Raw genomic sequence first — 20,083 nt, 5'->3', positions numbered from 1 at the left:
CTTTTGCTCTCATTGATCTCCAGTATTTAAATAAGCTGAGATGATCTCCAGCTTAACCACTCACTCAGTTACCCCTTACTTAGTCTTCTTTTGTTATTGACTTCATAAAACTTCTACCATCCTGAGAATGCCCCTTGAAAACACTTGACCTAACGCACCTTCCACAGAACCATGCTAGCTTTCTGGGAGCTAGGAATCTTTCTAAGGGCTCCATGAGTTTCCTGAGAGAAATGAGGAGGTCTATCTTTTCTCTTGATTCCACCTGGGTTTGGAACAATGTAGGCTGGTCCTCCCTAATTAACTCCTCCTCTCAGGGCAGATGTTAGCTCCCCATTCCTCTATGAAAACTTACGCTCAAGATCTCTATTTCTTGTACATGTAGATAACAGAGACACCAACCACCATCAGGACTTTGAGGCCCAAGAGAAGACATCCAAGGTGGAGAAATGGAGTCAACTGCATTGAGTCTGGAAGTCAACAGACAGGAAGTCATTAGAAGAGACACACTGGAGTTCAATGCTAGGGTTCCACTTAGTCCTTCTGAGCCTCCTTGGGTCCACTGATGCTATGAAGAATTTGAACCTTACTCTTGTTTGTCTTCCCTCTTACCTACTATCTCATCATCCAGGACAGTCCTTCTTGAGGGAGGATGTAGGAAGAACAAGTACTTAGCAGCATAAGCCTTGTAATTACTTGATGTTCATGACCCTATGGGGCAGGTATTATTATTAGAAGTATGACGAGAAGACTGAGGATAAGAGTTTTAAGAGAGCTACAAGATTAATACAACTCAGTTGCATGTAGATCCATGCCTGTGCTCTTTTGGGATGACCCAGGGATGTTGTGTTTGAAGCCAAAACGAATGCCAACATTGCAGACAAGGGAGTGAAGACACGTTTCACTGAGACATAATCCCACTCAAGGCATTGTACCTGGAAACTGCAGGACCCCTCTGGGCAGCCTGATCTAATGAAATTTGCTGATTAAAGCAACCCAGTAAGTCAAGGGTACATAGTATCACATTTGAGAGGGACTGCACCATGATGGAATCTATCTGGAATCAGATCAGTTTCCACTTGAACTCTATGTTGGATACAAGACCTTGGATCTATCACTGACAGCATGGTGCTTCAGGATAGAGCTTTTAATTCAGTTTATTTGAGAGGGTTTTGCCTTTGTTAATTCTTTAGACCCTTCTTGAATAAAAAAAATTATATCATCTCAATTGGGTTCTAACAATTGAGATTACATAATTCACAATGAGAGTTTAACAGAGGAAAAAAAAATAGAAATACATAAACATGTGTTGGCTGCTGCTCACACAGATTGTTAGAAAATGCCCAAGTCTCAGTGGTGACGTAAAACATTATGCCCAGTGGGATGACATAAGAGCGACTGGTCCTTACCTGGTCCTTGTTCAGCAGTGATCACTGCATGTATTAGCTTTTAACCGTCCAAACACTCCCTACTAGCCCCATATCTCAGATGGAGAAACCAAAGTTCTTTGTGGTTAAGTGCCTTGTTCAAGGGCCCAAAGCTGAAGACTTGAAGCTAAAAAGTGGCAAAGGCAGGATTCTAACCTAGAGCCACCTATTCCCATAATTTGTGCTTTTAATCCATCTACACGTGTTTATTTTCAGTGCTTCCAGTTACTTGTTACTGGGTGAATGAATACTGTGGATCAATAAAATTGAAATATTAAAAAATAAAGAAACCCATCTACCCACCCACCCACCCAACCACCCAACAAACAGAAAACCTAAAAAAGAGGTGTAGTAAAAGTATTAGTTTTCACACATAAGACAATATTGGCGTGTCCTTTAAAAAGCAGTGGAGACGTCCCTATTTTTTGCTGGGGGATTGGAGACCACAAGTGCTAGCTGTGTCACTTTCTAGAACCTCATTTGAAGACAGCTGTATTGCCAAGCCTTCACCTATTTCTAGGGTACAACTGAATCAAATTTCTAGTCAGGCACAACTTAATCCATTTACATGTCAATGACTGGCCCAGTCGGGGTGTACAGGCTCACTTCCAACACCTTGAAACACCTCTATATGGTCACCATAGCACTACAGCCATCTTTAGCAATGACCAAGTTTTCTGCTATTCAACAGCGATTGTGACTCTATTATAGTTTGACGTCCTTCTTCCATTTGTACTGACTGCTTCCTTAACCACCTCTCATGTGCGTGAATCTCCCCAACAAGCTTCTTGCATTCTATATCCATTTTGGTATGTTTCCTAGGGAAACATTCTCTGTGTGGTCCAGATGCAAATATTGACCTGGATCATTCATGCTGCAGATGAATTATGTCTGTATCAAAATGTATTTTGAAGAAGGTGAGGGTGAACCCAGGCTGTTCCTTGGAGGCAAGGATTTCAAAGCTCCGTCTGACATACTTTGGGCATGTTGCCAGGAGGGACCAATCCTTAGAGAGGGACATCATGCTTGGAAGGGTGGAGGGACAGTGCAAGAGAGGAAGATCCCAGATGAGATGGACTGACTCTGACTGGGGTAATTAGGGTAGGTGTGTCAGAGACAATGAAATTGGCTCAAAATAGAGCAGGGTTTTCAGAGCTGTTGTACATAGGGTCACTATGAGTTACAAGTGACTTGATGGCACACAACAATAATACAACAATCCCTAGTACTTGTGAATGTAATCCCATTTGGGCATAGAGCCACTGCAGTGTTAATGAAATCAAGATGAGATCAAATTGAATTAGGATGAGCCTTAAATCCAAAGACTTGTATCCTTATGAAGAAAGAGAAATTCAGAGATATAGACAGAGAGAATACTGTGATGATGGAGGAAGAGATAGGCGTGGCACAACTATAATCCAAGGAACACCAGTGATTGCAGGCAACCTTGAGAAAGTGAGAAGGGACAAAGGAAATATTTTCACTAGAATCTTCAGAGGTAACACAATCCTGCCAACAACTTGATTTTAGACTTCTGGTGACCTAGTGAGTAGAGATTGTGCTGTCAATCCCAAGGTAAGTGAAAGAAATCAGTCACAAAAGGTCAAATACTGTCTTAAGACCACTATTATTTAAGCTCCCCACCCCACCCCCAAAATGCCACAACAATAAATTAGAGAAAGGTTTACATGTGGAGAGACTCAATCTGGTACGGTTATGGACAAAGACTGGGGAGGACAGGAAATGAATCGACAGATAATGCACACTTTATTGGACTAGATTAAGGGAAAGATGGTGTGAAATGAATGGACAATCAGATAGTGTATATATTATAGTTAACAATATGAAACAGGATATGCATGAATGACTGGATTTCTTTATAGTGGGGGGAAGCTAAGGAAAGGTTTACCAGCAGAAACAATTATGAAGAATTGATAGAGATAGGAGGGGAGGGAAAGAGGAGTAGAGATTAGTGGGGGATGGGTAGAGTAAGAGGCAATGTGCACTGAGCATTTGATGAGAGGTTGTAATGAACAGCATTGATCAATTGTAATTTATGTTCAAACGAAGTGTGTATCAATGACTGAATGAAAACCAACAAAAGAGAAATTATGGTATGTTCACAAAAAGGAAAAAAAAAGCAACTATAAAAAAGCCAAGAAAGAATTCTGGAAATACAGCTTAACATGGATGCATCTAAAGGACATTATATTAAGTCAGTCTGTTAGAAAAGGAGCATTTTATTATAAGGTCACTGTTTCAAGAAGCTAAGAAAGCATTTACGTAGATGGGCATTCCAGGATCATTACCAGGAATGGGAAGGGAATGAGAAGGAAGTAGAGATTAAGAAATAGGTAAGTTGAGCAAAAGGAAATATAGAATACAATAAGGAGTTGATGTTGTTATTGATTGCCATTGAGTCGAGTACGACTCATAGCTACTCTATGAATAAAAGACCTAATGCCTTTCCACAACTATCATCATTTCACCAAGTTCATAGAGTTTCCAGAGGCATGTGGTTTAGGAAGTAGATGCCAATCCCATTTCCAAACCTCTTTTACAACTGGGAGATCCACCAAACACTGTCCACATTGGGAAGCCATTATGGTATTTGATACTTCATTGGCACAAGGTTCAGCATCAGAGCAACCCAGGTTACTTCATACCGCACATTGACAAAGAGTGATGTACAATGTGGAGAGTGTTCCTCCAGATATAACATCTCTAGTTTGACTTAGCAATGATTAAGTGTCGTTAAGTCAAATATGACTGAGAGTAAGTTTTGCACTAAAGACTTAAACTATGTTCTATGACTGACATTATTTCTGTACAGAACTCTGTTCAACAACCACCATGATTTCTGTACATTTAAAGAGTTTAGAGAGTTTGTAGAGTTTAGAAAGTTTGTAGAGTTTCTACAGGCATCTAGTTTTAGGAAGTGGATGCCACTCCTGCTTCCCAGCATAACTCAATCTGGAAGCTCATTCAAACACTGTACATAATGGATAACCATTAGGATATTTGACAAGACTGCAAACAGTGTGCAACATCACAGCAACACCAACTTGTTCATTTCAGGAAATAGACAAAGATTGTTGTGTCATTCAAGGAATATTCATTAAAAAATTAATAAATTTGGCCCAAGGGCCACAGGGATTTTGAGCCAACACCTTTGAGTAGACTTCTGCCCTAAGTAAAGTGGCTCAAGGACTCCTGCTCTTGGGGAAAAGAGTAATTATACACAGCAAACATGATGCCAAAAAAGCACAACCCCCAAAACTTTCCTTTACTTGCTCATCATGGGCCAGCATCCACAAAAACCAAAAAGGAGTTGATTATACATAGTAATTAATTACATAAATCAATTGGAATGGAAGTTATAAAAATGTATGAATGCCCATCAACAAACGAATGGCTAGAGAAGCTGTGGTATATTCGCACAATGGAATACTATGCTGCATTGAAAACCAAGGAACTCATGCAATATTATTCAAAATGGTTGACTCTGGAGAACATTATGCTGAGTGAAATATCCCAGTCACAAAAGGACAAATATTACATGATGCCACTGTTGTAGAATGGGACTAGCCTCGGGGTTGGGGAGAGACTGAGTAAGATGGGTTCAACAATGTATACTGCACTGAAACAGAGGAGGGAGAATACTGTTTAAAAGAGATATGTGACTAGGTATTTCTGTCATCACAGGAGTCTAGAGCGAGGGCTACATGGTGGAGGGGACCTGGGGGAGGGTTTGTAAAACAATGAAAGAATCTTTTCTTTTACTTTTCCATAATGTTTAACTCATGTACTTATAACTTGTTAGTCAAATTTGTGTCTTCTAGGTTGCAACACCCCCATGATACATCTTCAAGGATATGAACATGTACGGCCAAGCACAATCAATAAGAGTGCATCTAAATTCCAAAAACAATCTCCATAATAGTCTATGTGTTTCCTACTGCCAAAGGGGCCCTTTAGAGTAGTGAGAGAAGATCTTCACCCTGAAACCCACAGCGTCCCTTTTCAGCAGGAAGTAGCTAAGAGAATACGCCATCCCCTTTTCCTTATGACTCAGGGTGAAGTCTCTCTCAGGGAGGAGTGATAGGGAATGGCAAAGGACACACCGACAAAGGAGATTAATCAGAACTGACTTTGACAAGCACTGTGGCAATTGGACAATTAAAACAGACATTCGGATGGCGGGGAAGAAGAACAAACTGGGGAGGAGGGTGGAGAGAATGGTGCGGCAATGAAGGAGTGAAAGCCCAGAATCCCTGTGAGTGTTCATTGAAACTAATAAAATTTAATAATAAAAAAACAAAAAAAAACCCCAAAAAAACCCCAGACATTCGGATGGCGGGGGAAGAAGAACAAACTGGGGAGGAGTGTAGAGAGAATGGTGCAGCAATGAAGGAATGAAGACCCCCAATCTCTGTTAATGTTCATTAAAACTAATAAAATTTAATTAAAAAAAAACAAAAAAAATGTATGAATGGTTGAAAGATCATTGAATGACAGAATGATTAACCAATATAATTCATTCAAATAAAAAAAATTACAGCCTGGAAAGCCTTATGGGGCAGTTCTGCTCTGTAAGACGTTCAGTCAAAATGGATCTGATATTCACAAGACACTAAAACTTTCCAAAGAAGCTAATGAAGGTGACTGCCTGTTAAAAAGTGGTAATAAGAACCTTAAATGGAGGGAGAACTGATTATGAGGGAGATTTTTTTTTACTCTAAACTTATTTTAACCACTCAAATATATTACCTATATAAAAACATTAAAAGAAAATGGACTTGATACCATCTGGCAACAAGAAGGACGAGTGACAATTTTAGTATTAAAATAATAAAGAAAAAACTAAGACATAATTTTTTTAAAGACATAAGTTTTAACAGAGATTGGGGGCTGGAGTGGGGGCCTTACCACATGTATTTGTGCACCTGTCCTTCATGGGGACAGTGACCTTCAGGGTCCGGTGTTTGGTGACCGCTGGTTGTCCATCATGCACCACCTGGCAGGCAAGCATCACATCCTCCCTGTGGGCAGATGAGTTCACCAGGATCCAGCTCTGCAGGTTATAAGTCCCATCCTTGTCCTCGGTGAGAACTGAGGTTGAATGTGCTTGGGACACATTTCCATTCTCCATCCAAGTCACCTGTAAGTTCTTGGGATAGAACTTCTTCACCTCACAGATGACATTCATTATGCTCCCTGGGGGTATCTGGGTGACATCCAAGGTGGGTAGAACTGAAAGAGCGGAGAGCAGAAACTCTGATCTTATGGAACAGGCAGAAGACAGGGGGACCCAGTAACAATGAGCTTTCACCCTTATCGCAAAGGAATCAGAAAGGGCAGTTCTAGGCATACAGCAGGTGTTCAAACGATGTGCAAACTCTTAACATAAAGACTGAAATCATCAGGCACCATGCCTGGCACACAGTAGGTACTCAGGACTGATAGCTCCTATTAAGGCAATAACAAAGTCAACAAGCATAATGCCTCACATGCACTCAGAATGCAATACATATAGCAAAAGAAATCAATCCACCAAGCACCCAGAGGTTTGGCATGCAGTATAGAATTCTGCTATTGGTAAAGGTTAAAGCAAACTAAATGAAGAACAGACTGAACTTATCAAAGATTTCATTTTACTTGAACTCACAATCGATACTAAGGTAGGAGCAGTCAAGATAGAAGGGTGACTAGTAAAGTTTGTATGGGAACCCAAAGGGGAAGAGGTAGGAGGGGAGGGGAGAGGATGGATAGGTGTGAAACCACAGGGTTGAACAGTTTGGTGGGTAGAGGCGGGGGAGAAGGAAATGAGGAAGATCTGGGTGAAAAGACAGGGTAATGATGGGCAAGGTCCAATGGTGATTAATTTTATAAAACATAATACATGAGAATGATCATATAAAACACAATATGAATGAAGGATAGTATGAAACACAATGTATACAAACTTTGTAAGCAAATCAATGAAAAAAAGAAAAGAAACCAAAAGATGTACTGCATTGTGTAAGCTGCTGTCAAGGACCTCATTAAAGTGCCGAGGAGCCAGGATACCACTTTAAAGACCAAGGTGTGCCTGATCCAACCCATGGTATTTTCAATAGTTTCTTATGCATATGCAAGTTAGATAATTAAAAAAGATGACAGAATAAGAACTGGTGCCTTTGAATAGAGTGTTGGCGAAGAGTAAGGGTTGTCTAATTGGCCTGCCAAAAGAATAAACAAAACAAATACTTCTTGGAATAAGCAGGATTAGGGTGTTACTTAGAGGCAAGGATGAGGAAATTATATCTCATATACTTTGCACTGGTTGTTGGGAGGGGTCAGTCCTTGGAAAAAGACATCATGCCGGGAAAGGTAGAGGTTAGTGAGAGAGGGGAAGACTCTTAAAGAGATAGATTGACATAGTGACCACAGCAATGGATTTGGGCAACCTGGAGGTTTTAACAATGGTGCAGGATAGGGCAAGTTTCTGATCTGTTGTTCATAGAAAATTACTTGTCAAAGTCATCATGGTGGCACCTAACAACAACAACAAAAACAACAACAACATAGCACTGTGCTTGGCACATGAAAGGCTTTCAATGAGAAGATACTGTTGTTGCTGTTGTTGATTGCCTTTGAGTCAAACACAACTTGTAGCGACCCTATGAACCAAAGACCGGAAGCCTTTCTATAATTATTGTTGTTTCTCAACATTCATAGAGTTTCCAGAGGCATGTTGTTTAGGAAGTGAATGCCACTCCTGCTTCCAAACCTGTCTTAAACTGGGAGCTCCACCAAACATTGCCCACTGTGGGTAACCATTATGGCATTTGACACCCCAACAGCACAAGGTTCAGCATCACAGTGACCCCAGGTTAGCCCAGTACAGCAAATTGACAAAAGAGTGTTATACCAGCAACTTTTAAATACAAAGGTCTTCCACAGAGGTCTTGTTGACTTTAAATAAGAAGAGGCTTAAATAAAAAAGAATCCATATAATATGTTGTTGCTATATGCCATTGAATTGCCTGCAACCTGTAGCGACCTTATGTACAGCAGCCCTGAACCCTTCCCTGTTCTGAGAAGATACTACTTAAATAAGTGAAAGCATTGAGTTGTGGGACTGGCATGCCACAAGTTTAAGGTGACTGGGATAGACTATCACGGGTTGGATTCCAGAAAGCTCAAGTAAACTTGGAGGGGAGCAGACTAGGGACTGCTGAGAATCTAGGTTGGATGTGAATGTCGCCTACCTTGGATGATATCAGCCAAGTTGACCATCCCACGGAGAGAGCCCTGCAGGGTCATGTGGGCCACCTCACAGGTGACCTGACTGTGGGTGTCATCCTGGGTCAGCATCACCTGGGCCGTGCTGGAGACACTGTAGGAGACACTTTCACCTGGCGGGACCACCTCTTCATGGTGGATCAGGAGCTCATTCCCATTTTTGAACCACTTCAGGGTGACATCTCGGGGGAAGAAGCCATGGGACTCGCAGGTGAAGCTGACTATGTGCCCAGGAGTGGTCCTTGTGGGGGGTCCCAATACCATAGGAATAGAGGGCTTGACTGCAAGAAGAAACCTTTGTAAGCAAGTCACCATGGGCAACTCAGTAAATGACACTGTTTACTTTCTTCCTGAAGATTATTGCTTAATTCTGTTAATGGTATTGAGAGGAGTAGGGGTCACTGTCCTCATCAGGACACAGAGGTTAGTGAGGCGAAGGGACCTGATGCAGATAGATAGGGGAGGGACCAATGGGGAATTCAAGGCTAAGTCCAAAGGCCACCTTTTCTTCCCTTCGCAAGATGCTTTCCTATCAATTTGGGCACTGGAACAGAATCACTCATCAGTCTTTCCATCCTCTGTGTGTCAGCTATTCCCAACTGAGGAAACTGAGGCTCAGAAAAGAGCATCAGGTAATCCCAGGCAAGAAGCTTTGAAACAACATCTGGATTTTCTGAGTGCTTACTTGGTGCTAGATGTCAAAGACCTTTTCAATTCAATTCTCCTGAAAGGAATCTATGATGTTTACTATTTTGTAGGAAACATTGAGGCATGGAAGTGTCTAAGTGGGAATTTCCCGAGTCCCCTAAGCTTTCACTTTCTGTGATATTTAATATTGTGTGTCAACCTGGCCATCACTTTCACTATAATGTGTATTGCAAATTCTAACATCAGTGCTGTTTATAAGGTAGGATTAGAAGAGCTTCTGTTAATGATGTGATCAGGGAGAATGTGATGCGTGAGGAGAACTCCTCAAGGATGTAGTCCACACTGGATACATGTTTAGATTCTCAGAGGAAATAATACAGAGTTGAGTTTGTCCCCTGCCCTCCCCCCTTAAATCTACATCTATCTGGATCCTTGACTTGTGACCTCCAGACTTGAACTTGTGGCATAGTCCATAGGGAACTGATTGCTAACCCGAAGATGGTGCCGTTCTGGAGGTTCAAAACCACCAGCGGCTTCAAGGGAGAGAGATGGGTAATCTTCATCCCTGTGATTTACAGTTTCCAAAAACCCACTGGAAGGCCAGCCATACATCAGTTTCAGCTCAATGGCAATCAGGTACATTTTTCAGCTACAAAATAGAGTATCTTGTACCCTTTGACAAGCACAGTGGAGTGTTGACAAGAGCAGGGTAGTGAAGTCTGGCTGATTGGGTTAAAATCCGATGTCCCTTTCTATCTGTTGACAGGTCCCCATTCTGTTAAGTAAGGGGTGTGGTCTGAAATCACATGGGGTTTTCCCACAGAGCCCACAGCAAAGCCAGTCCTCTAAGGATCTCCCACCCAAGGTTCTCAGATTCAACATGGAGATTTTGCCTCTAAGGACGTTCCACACATTGGGATGTTTCTGAAGAATCAGTGGAAATGCATACCCACCTGTGCCTTGGCCAACCCTCTCTGCATTGGGGTGGGGAGAGAACTGAAGCTCATGGGGAGAGATTCTGCCTGCTCTACTCTCTGTTTCCAAACACCAGTGCAGAGCTACACACAGTGGGCCTTCAGGAGATATGTGTGGAGGAGCAAAAGGTTTTGCTGAAATGAGGATCTGGGGACAGGGGGTGGGGTTTGCCCTGTGATGAGACATCTCCAAACTTCTCAGCTCCTTCATCTGGCGGACCAGGTAGGACAAGGCAGGGATATCAGCCAGACCCATGGGGTTTCTAGACTTTTTTCCACTTTTTTACTAGTTGTGGGGCCCTGAGCAAACAGCCTGACCTCTAGACCTCAACTCTGTGATATGGGAAAGGGGGTGAGAGGTGACCATGAAGACAATCCCTCATCACACCTGACACTGAGTGCTCGCTCAGAGAACAAAGGGATCAGTACTGAGCTGCGGTCACGCACCAGGGCAGGTCCCCATGCTGTACTCACCATTCACAGTCACTCTGGTCCCAGGACCTGACTTATACTCCACATCAGGGCTCCCTTTCCTGAACTTCACACAGAAGTAGGTGCCGGTGTCGGCTGGGGTGATGTTGCTGATGCAGATGGAATAGTCCAGGTTCCCTTGTTTTGTTTGATCTGTAAGATTTCTCACTCGGGGGAAGAGGCGTATGTGGTCCAGGCCTCCTCTGAAATTGTAGACTAACTGCCGATCAGGTCCAGCCCCTCTGTACCACTGGATGGGCCCCACGGGCAAAGGAAAGGAGAGGACACATGACAGATTGACCGCCTCTCCGGCTGCGACTGATGCCGTCCCAGGCTGAGTTACCTGCAGCTCCTCCTGACCGGTCACTTCTGCAAGAAACACAGGCCGTCAGTCCTCCTTTGGGGCCTGTTTGCTCAGATTTTCTCAGCTCCTACCTTTACCTTGAGCGCCATCATGACTAGACCTGGTGCTCAACAACCTCCATGGATGAACTCATGTGTTCTCACCACAGGTTACACAATGAGTTTACATGACTGCTGGGGAAACTGATGTACCCAGTAGTTAATGACTTGGCAGAGTGTGGGGATGAACCTGCTCTGAGTTGTTGTTGTTGTTGTTATGTGCCATCAAGTTGCTTGTGATTCATAGTGACCCTATATGCAAGAGCCCTAAATGCCATTCTATCCTGTGCCAATCTCGCCGTCTCAAACACATTCATTCCCACCACTCCACTCACAGAATCGATCCATCTCACGGAGGGTCTTCCTCTCCTGCGCCATCCTTCCACTCTCCCAAACATGATGTCTCTCTCCAAGGACCAGTCCCTCCTTGTAACGTGCGCAAAGTATGTCAGACGAAGCCTCAGGAAGAGTCATGTCTTAGCTGACATTCAGATTCAAGTCTGGATTTACCAGGCAGTAGGGGACAAGGTGCTCTCCACAGAGGGCTCAGCCTGGACCAAGGCTCCGGGTGCAAGAGGTGTGTGTGTGGAGCTCAGTCAGAGAGGAGCTCAGGCTCCGTGTCCAGCCTGGCCTAGGAAGCAGGCCCCAGGCAGGGAGCTGGACTCAATGTCTGTGGTTCATCCAGGTGGTGGGGCCATGGAAATACAGGGGATTAAAGGAGGAGGACTGGGTTGAAGTCTTGGTCCAGGCGTTTACAGTCATGTGACCCTAGTCAGTCACTCTCCTGGCAGATGATCAAATGAGACACTCACAGGAGGAAGCTGTGCACGCTGCCTTAGTTTGGGTAGATCCCCAAACTGACCCTGAGCTGTCACTTCCTCTTCTGTAAAATAGTTCCTGTGACTCCTCCTTGAGGCCTGCGAGGGATTAATCAGTCGAGGACAGACTGTGTCACAGAAAAAAACTTGCTTTTAGACCTGAAATGTAGCTGGACCACTTCTTTGAGCAAGAGTGAATTTTCCATTGGCTTTGACTGACTGTACCCTAATGTATGAGGCATGTACCACACCTCCACCCCCTGCCTCACTCGGAAAGGAAAATGAGGTCACACATAAAAGGCACTTAGCCTGGACCTGGGCACACTGAAGGCTGAACTTGTCACCATGCCAGCTCTGAGGATGGAGAAGGGCTTGACTCAACTGTCACCTCCAGTCTGAAAGGGAGAGAGAAACACACACACACACACACAGAGAGAGAGAGAGAGAAAGAGGGGAGAGAAACAGGAAGAGATAGAGGAGAGGCTGGATGAGGCAGAAAGAGAGTGAGGTGGAGTGAGGGAATGAGAATGAACAAGCCAGAGGCAGGAGCTGGTGGCAGACTGCTGTGTGTGGATTGATCTGCTTGCCAGCCTGTGGTCTCCACTACCCATCATGTGACCTTGGGCAAGTCCTGACCCAACCTGGGTATCTTGGAGAGGTTTATCCTTCTTGTAGGACAAATTTGTTTGTTCTTCTTGAAGTTCATCGCACATTTAATATTCTTCACGAATATCTTTGGGCACGTAGCCAGGAGGGACCCATCCTTGGGAGTCATGCTCAGAAGTTGGAGGGACAGTGCGGGAGAGGAAGACCCTGAATGAGATGGATTGACACAGTAACTGGGGCAGTGGGGTAGGTGTGTTGGAATCAGTGAGGCTGGCTCAGGACAGGGCAGGCTTCAGAGCTGCTGTATATAGGGTCGCTAGTGATTCTTATGGCACGTAACAACAACAATATCATAATTATAATGCATCAGTTCTTTTCCAAGCATCTTTATTCAGTGATCAACTTTTACCTGCATATGAGAAGATTGAAATTACCATTGCATAAGCCAGATGATCTTTGCTTTGTAACACTTTGCAATTGATGCTCAAGGTAATTCAGTCTTTGTTTTTGATTCATTTATTTATTTGTTTGTTTGTTTATTTTCACTGCTACTTCCCTGGGTCTTGATTATGGATACAAGCACACAGACATTTTCACAACTTCAGTGTTTTCTCCACTTATCATGATGTCACTTGTTGATCCAGGTATAAGGATTTCTGTTTTATTTATGTTGAGGTGTAATCCATACTGAAGGCTGTATAGTCTTTGAACTTTATGAATAAGTTCTTCAAGTTCTCTTCACGTTTGGCAGCATTGTTGTATCATCTACCTATCAAAGGTTATTGATGAGTCTTTCTCCAAATCTGACGCCTCCTCCTTCTTCACATAACTCAGTCTCTCAGATTATTTACTCAGCATATAGACTGAATAAATGCAGTGACAGAATACAATGCGATTGCACATTTTTCTGATATCAACCACATGCACAGTATTCACTTGATATATTTAAATGACTGTTCTTTGGTCTCCAAAGAGGTTCTGAATGAGCATAATCTAATCCAGTGTTCTGGAATTCCCGTTCTTCTTAATATTTTGTTATCATCCACACAACTAGTGACTTCACATAATTAGTAAAACTTGGGTAATCATCTTCCTGGAATTCATTGCCTTGTCGAAGATCCATTTTCTCAGATAGGACATTCTTCACCCATGTCCACTGTTGAATCCAGCTTAATTTTTTTTTTAATTATCTTCAGCAAAACTTTACTTGATTTTTTTTTTCTTTTTCACAATTCCTACAATCTGTTGGATCACTTTAGAAAGTGCACAGTATGGATCTTTCAGTTGATCGACAAGGTAACTTCAAATTTCTTGTCACAGACTGGTGAGTACTTTCAGAACTGCTTTCTTTTTTTTTATTTTTTATTATTTTGTGTGCGTGTACCATCAAATCAGATCTGACTGGTACAGGAGGAGATTGCGCCTCCTTCTCTGGCAGAGCATCTGGTGGATTCGAACCGTGTTCCTCTGGGATTGCAGTGCAGCTTCTTGCCACTAGGCCACCAGAGTTCCCCTAGAACTGCATTCTTTTGTTGAAACATGCTGTTTGGTATTGTGCCAATGACTGAAGCTTTGTTTTCAGTCAATGCTCTCAGTGCAACTCTGACTTACTGTGGCACTACCATCAGTTCTAGATTATCTGCTGCCCAGGGAAATGGTTGAACACCTACCTAATTCTTTTGGCACACAGTGACCCTGAGTACTTCATCGTCATTTAATATTTGTTATTCAATATCTTCCACATAGAATCCTTCAGTATTACAACTCAAGGTTTGCTTTTTTACCTCAGATCTTTCAGCTTAAGACATAGCAAGTTTGTTCTCTGGTTTTCTTACAGATCTTAGCATGTTTCATTATAATACTTGACTTTGTTTTGCATATGAATAGTTGATGTTCTCCTGTGCAGCTGCCCACTGGCCATGTTTACCTAGTAATATATATACCTTTGGGTCACTTGACTCATAGTGACTCTATGTACAACAGCTCTGAACCCTGCTCTTTCCTGTGCCAACCTTATTTCCTCTACCCTCCTTACCCCAGTCACTGAATCAATCCATCTCATTGAACATTTTCCTCTCTTGTGTTGTCCCTCACCCCTTCCAAGTATGATGTGTCTCTCCAAGGACTGGTCACTTCTTGCAACATGCCCAAAGTATGTCAGACAAAGCTTCAGAATCCTTGCCTCCAAGGAGCAACTTGGTTTCACTCTCTTCAGGGTGAACCTGTTTGTTCTCCTCATAGTCCATGGTATATTCAATACTCTTCGTCAGCATCACAGCTCAAAGGCATCAATTCTCCTACCATCCCTAGTCATTGTTCAGCTACATAGCACGTAATTGCAAAGACCATGGCCTGGATCAGGTGCATCTTGGTCTCCAGAATGACATTTCTTAGGCCACTAAAATAAGAGATGGGGTGGGGGCAACGCTAACGTCATTCTCAGTGGGATGGGCACAGGGGCTGTTAGTTGCAAGCTGATATTATAGAACTGTTAGCTGGAAGCTGGAACCATTTCTGGATGCTTATGCTGCCTCGGGCTTCAGGCATCTCCACTGCAGAGGTACAACAGCACTTTTTAACTGTCACTCTTGGTGTCTTGCTGGATGAAGTGGTACAGAGACTTACCATACTGTCTCTTGAATTCAGATCTAATTTTCAACGTGTCCACTTTACTGCAGAAGACCTTGATCCTAATCAGTATCTTATCATGAATTCCCTTGGCCTCCATGGAATCATACTGTCGGTCAGCAAAGTACAGGGGCTTGTTCCAGATACACTGGACCAGGTTCAGGAAAGCATTTTCTAAGAGTCCTTTGACTTTCTCCCTTATGCTCAACAGCATGTCAGAAGGACTTTAGCTTTTGTACCTTTCAAACACTTTCTGCAGGTGTTACACACTCTGGTCTGTCATGCTGCTGATCCACTTGGGAACATGAGTTCTTTTTCTTTTCATACATACTTTCCTCTTCTTACTTCATCCAGCTTCTGAGCATCTCAGTCAATCTGCTTATAGTCAATGACGGAGCCATTCTCTGTCCTTCTGCCCTTTGTGAGTTCACCCATCAGCTTGTAGTCGCCCAATGTGTCCGAAACCATGTCCTTCTCCAGGTCAGTCCTTGTAAACTCTGTTGATTTGTCTTAGAGTGGGTGGTTTCAATGAGGGAATTTTCATCCATCCCCAGGCCGCTTATGGAGGCTTTTAGCTCAGAGGCATCATACCGAACAGGTGTTTTCGATAAGCCTCATCACCATCTCCACATGACTAGATCATTACTAATACAAGTTCTTTCTGGTCCTTCTCTGGTAAGTGAAAGCAATATCCTGCTGGATGGATGATCATTGCACTGGTTGGTCAAAATGTTGATGACGGTGACCTCATCCACACAGGGAGAAGCCACTGCTCAGTACTGGTCTGCCTCCTAATGGACTCAGGACAGATCTTGAAATATACTTTTGCACAGTGAATGTGGCACCTTGCCTCCCCAAATAGTCTTGCAGACATTGTAGACTATTTGATTGACTCAAAACAGTCAATCCAAGTCCCTTTCATCTCACTTATGCAAGGCCTGGAAGGGCCCAACAGATTTTTTTTTCCAGTTTGAGAACCATTTTCTACAAAGTCACAGTGCAGAACTCATGCTAGAAAAGGGGGTGGGGAGGGGTGTTTGCTCAGGAGGTATCCATGGTCTCGCCTTTGAGCTCGTTGAAGAGGAAGGCGTCCTGGTACTCCTTCATTTACTGGGTGGAGCGGTGTCCAGGAACAGTGAGTAGACCCTCTTGATGTCGTCCACCTGCACTTCTGTGCTCTTGAGTTTCCGGCACACCAGGCTGGCGGCAATGATGAGCTGGATGGCGTAGTGCAGTGAGGTCTCCAGCCCAATGCGAGTCAGCACCGTGTAGACCTGCCCACCAGGTCCTGATTGACTTAAATAAGAGCGTCCAAGCCACAGCTGATTATTCGCTAAATACAGTATATCCAATCAGTCCACACACAATTGTGAGCAAAATAAAAAACAACCAAACTGTTTATACCCAACTTTCAACTAAAACAAGAGAACCTACCCTCCAGAATCCAACTGCTTCACATAGGAGCCTCCAAACTGGAGACTCAGTCCGGGCCCTGGTGTTGATTGTATTTGAGAAGAACATTTTCATAAGTGGTACAGCACTGGTCTGTCAGTTTGTTGTACTGAGGTAACTTGAGGGTGCTGTGATGCTGAGCGTTGTACCATAATCATTACACATGGTAGACAGCGTTTGGTGGAGCTCCCAGATTAAGACAGGTTTGGAAGCAGGATTGGCCTCCACGTCCTAAACAAAATGCCTTTGGAAACTCTATGAACATTAGAGAAGCAATGACACTTATAGAACAGGGCTCAGATCCTTTGTTCACGGGGTTGCTATGAGTCATGCTCGACTTGATGACACTTAACAACAACAACCAATGCAAGGCTTGGGATAGCCATCTGTATCCTTTCCATTTCATTTTTTACTAATTTCAATTTTTACTAGATTCACACTTTATATATAGCATATTCTAGTTTTTACTGGTTCTTCTCATTTCTGCCTCCCAGGTCCTCTCATGTTCAGCAGGACCCCTAAGGAGTCCTCAATTGCACCTTCAATCCTCCATCAGATTGGAGGCAGATCTCTCAGATCATACCCCAAGGGGTCATCAGCCTTTATAAGGTATCAACAATATGGAAGGTGAAAGACAACAAACACTTGTTGCGCAATTGATTCTGACCCATAGTGACCCTGAGTACCTCAGTAGCACTGGGTTCCTCAATGTTAGTCTGGGCAAAGAGGGCCAAAGAGAAGAATGAAGAATTCAGAACTCAAATGCTGATGGCCTTGCTTGTTGAAGATAAGAAGAGAAAACGGCCTTGCCTATCTGGCTAAGGTAGCAGATGGCTCGTAAATCAGAGTGGAATGTCCCTCCCCAAAGACTCTGTTTATAAACAATCCTTCCCAGTAAGTTCACAGTGTGACTTCCCATCCTGCCTCTCCAGGTTGAGGAACTCACCCGGGAGCTCCCCTTCCACCCCTTTAATAAAGCTGCTTTAAGCTTTCTCTCGTTCTTTCCGATTTCTTCTTTAAGTCCACTAACCTAACCTAACACTCATGAATTTCAATGAAATAATTTTTAGAAGTGGATTGCTAGGACAGCAAGTAATAAGTGTTGGAGAGGATGTGGAGGGATAGGAACTCCAACACAGTGTTTATGGGATTATAAAATGGCTCAACCATTCTGGAAGGCAGTTTGGTGCTTCCTCAAAAAGCTGAACATAGAATTCCATATAACCCAGCTGTTCTACTGCTTGGAATATACCTTGAGAAAATGAGAACGGAGGCACAAATGGAGACTTGTACACCAATGTTCATAGTAGCACTATTCACCAGCATAAGAACATAGAAGCAGCCCAAAAGTCCAACCACAATCGAAAGGATTGAAATGTTGATACAGTCACACAATGCTACGCTGCAAGCAGGAGCAATGAATTTGAAAATCACTACCTAACTTGGGAGGGACTAGAGAGCATTATGCTAAGTGAACTTAGTCCCGTAAGGATCAATACTGTTTGAGGCCATTATTGTAGAAATAGAAAGATAACTAGTAAAATATGTGTGAGGATCCAAGAGGGGGAGGGTAGGAGCAGAGGGGTGAAGAAGGAGGGGTGGTAATCATAGGGTCACACAATTTGATGGGTGGAGGGATGAGTGAGTAAAGGAAATGGGAAAGATCCGGTGTGAAAAACAATGTATATGAACTTTGTAAGTAAACTAGTATAAAATAATAATAATAATAATTATTATTATTATTATTATTTTAAAAGTGGATTGCTAGATCTTTCTTCTGAGACATCTCCAAGACCTTCTGAGGTAGCTGAGCACCGTCAGTGACTCTGGGAGGTAAGGCAGGGCAAAGGACTGACATTTCTACCAGGTAACTTCTGTTAGAGCCAAGTGAGAAAGGGAAGAACCTGTTCACACAATAAGATTGTTGAGGGGAGTCCAAGATTTCCATGGCACATATGCAAGATTGGAGGAAATGTCTTGAAAAAGAAGAGGCAGAGGAGAAAGAGGCCTGAGGACTGAGAAGTAATTTGAGAAGAAGATGGAGTTGTGTGGAACAGACTCATCTGCCCCACGGCATAGAACAAACACTTGAGGAAATGTCTTAAGAAGGAAGGAAAATGGTGTGAGGGGAGGAAAAGAAAATTAAAAAATGACTCAAAAAGAAAAGTAACATTTTTTTTTTTAAAAAAAAAGAAGGAAGAGACAGAGAAGTGAGAGAACTGTGAAACAGCATGAAGAGAAGAAGTGAGATGGAATAGAGACCTATCTGCTCCACTGTCTGGGGGGAAGGGCATTACTAACAGGCTCACTCAGGTGACGCAGGGTGATTGCTGTGGGGTGATGATGGAGGGCAGGTGAGCTCACCTGAGAGTCCCAGCAGCAGAGATAGCAGCAAGGCAGGCAGAGGTAGCTGGGGCTGTGAGGCAGGCATGGTTCCCAGGGTCATCCTTGGAGCTCCTGGTCCATTGGTACCCTGCTGAGTCCCCACACTCCACTCAACACAGAGAAAAGCAGTCTTTGTTCTGTAATACCAGAGGAAGTGACTGGGATGGGAGGAAGGGGTTGTAAGATTCTGGTAGTTCCTTCTTTGACATTGTGAAATAGGAACTAGACACAATCTGAGAAGTTACTGAGACAAGGGTTCCAAGGAACGAGACTTTGTGAGATGTCTTGGTTAATTGTGTTAGTGTCCAGGTTCTACCTCTTGGGTTTTACACAGCATCCAAAGATGCTGTTGGTTTGTCTCATCTAGAATCCCCAGGGATATGAGCTAAGGGAAGGCTTCTGCCCCAGAACCTTGCGATGGTGAAGAGTATATCCAGCCATCTGGGCTCAGATTAGTTGCAATTTAGAAGTCTGAAGGAAAGTTCCATAAGGTCAGCTATGCATTTCCATGAAAGTCTCCAGGGATGGGGCCTTATTTTCTCCACTTCAACTGTGTCAGTGGTTCAATGATTCTCATCCCTTGTACAATTAAGTCCTTTAGATTTGCATCCAACCCTTCACTAGAGTTCAGGGAACTCCCCCTTTCTCCTTCTTGCAGAGGAAGTAGCTTAGGGTGAGCAGAGTGAAGCCCTGGGAAGAGTTGTGGTTTATAGAAGACTGAAGAAGTTCTTGGTGGTTGGAGGTGAGGAGGCGTCTTGGTGTGATCATTCTTCAGTGAGCATGCCCAAAGACCCAACTAGGAGGTGGCAGGCCTCTTCAGTCTGACCCTTGAGCGAAGGATCAGTTTTGTAGGGAATGAGGGATTTGTTGTTGTTTTTGCACATTTTCTCCCCTTCTCCCCACTTTTTTTTTACACATTTTTCTCCCCCTTCAATCCCTTTCCCCTAGAGCACCCCACAAGGTGCCCCTTCTTCCAAATTATTCTGAT

At 43.4% G+C, this 20,083-nt stretch overlaps 1 pseudogene; it reads right to left on the bottom strand.

The window, feature by feature from the left end:
• Positions 1-354: 354 nt before the first annotated feature.
• LOC102860296 lies at positions 355-19,141 on the bottom strand (annotated as a pseudogene).
• Positions 19,142-20,083: the final 942 nt, after the last annotated feature.

Source organism: Elephantulus edwardii, unplaced genomic scaffold (assembly GCF_000299155.1).
Source record: "Elephantulus edwardii isolate Elephantulus edwardi_28Jun2011 unplaced genomic scaffold, EleEdw1.0 scaffold00015, whole genome shotgun sequence".
Classification (NCBI taxonomy): domain Eukaryota; kingdom Metazoa; phylum Chordata; class Mammalia; order Macroscelidea; family Macroscelididae; genus Elephantulus; species Elephantulus edwardii.
This window is presented reverse-complemented; position numbering and strand designations above follow the sequence as displayed.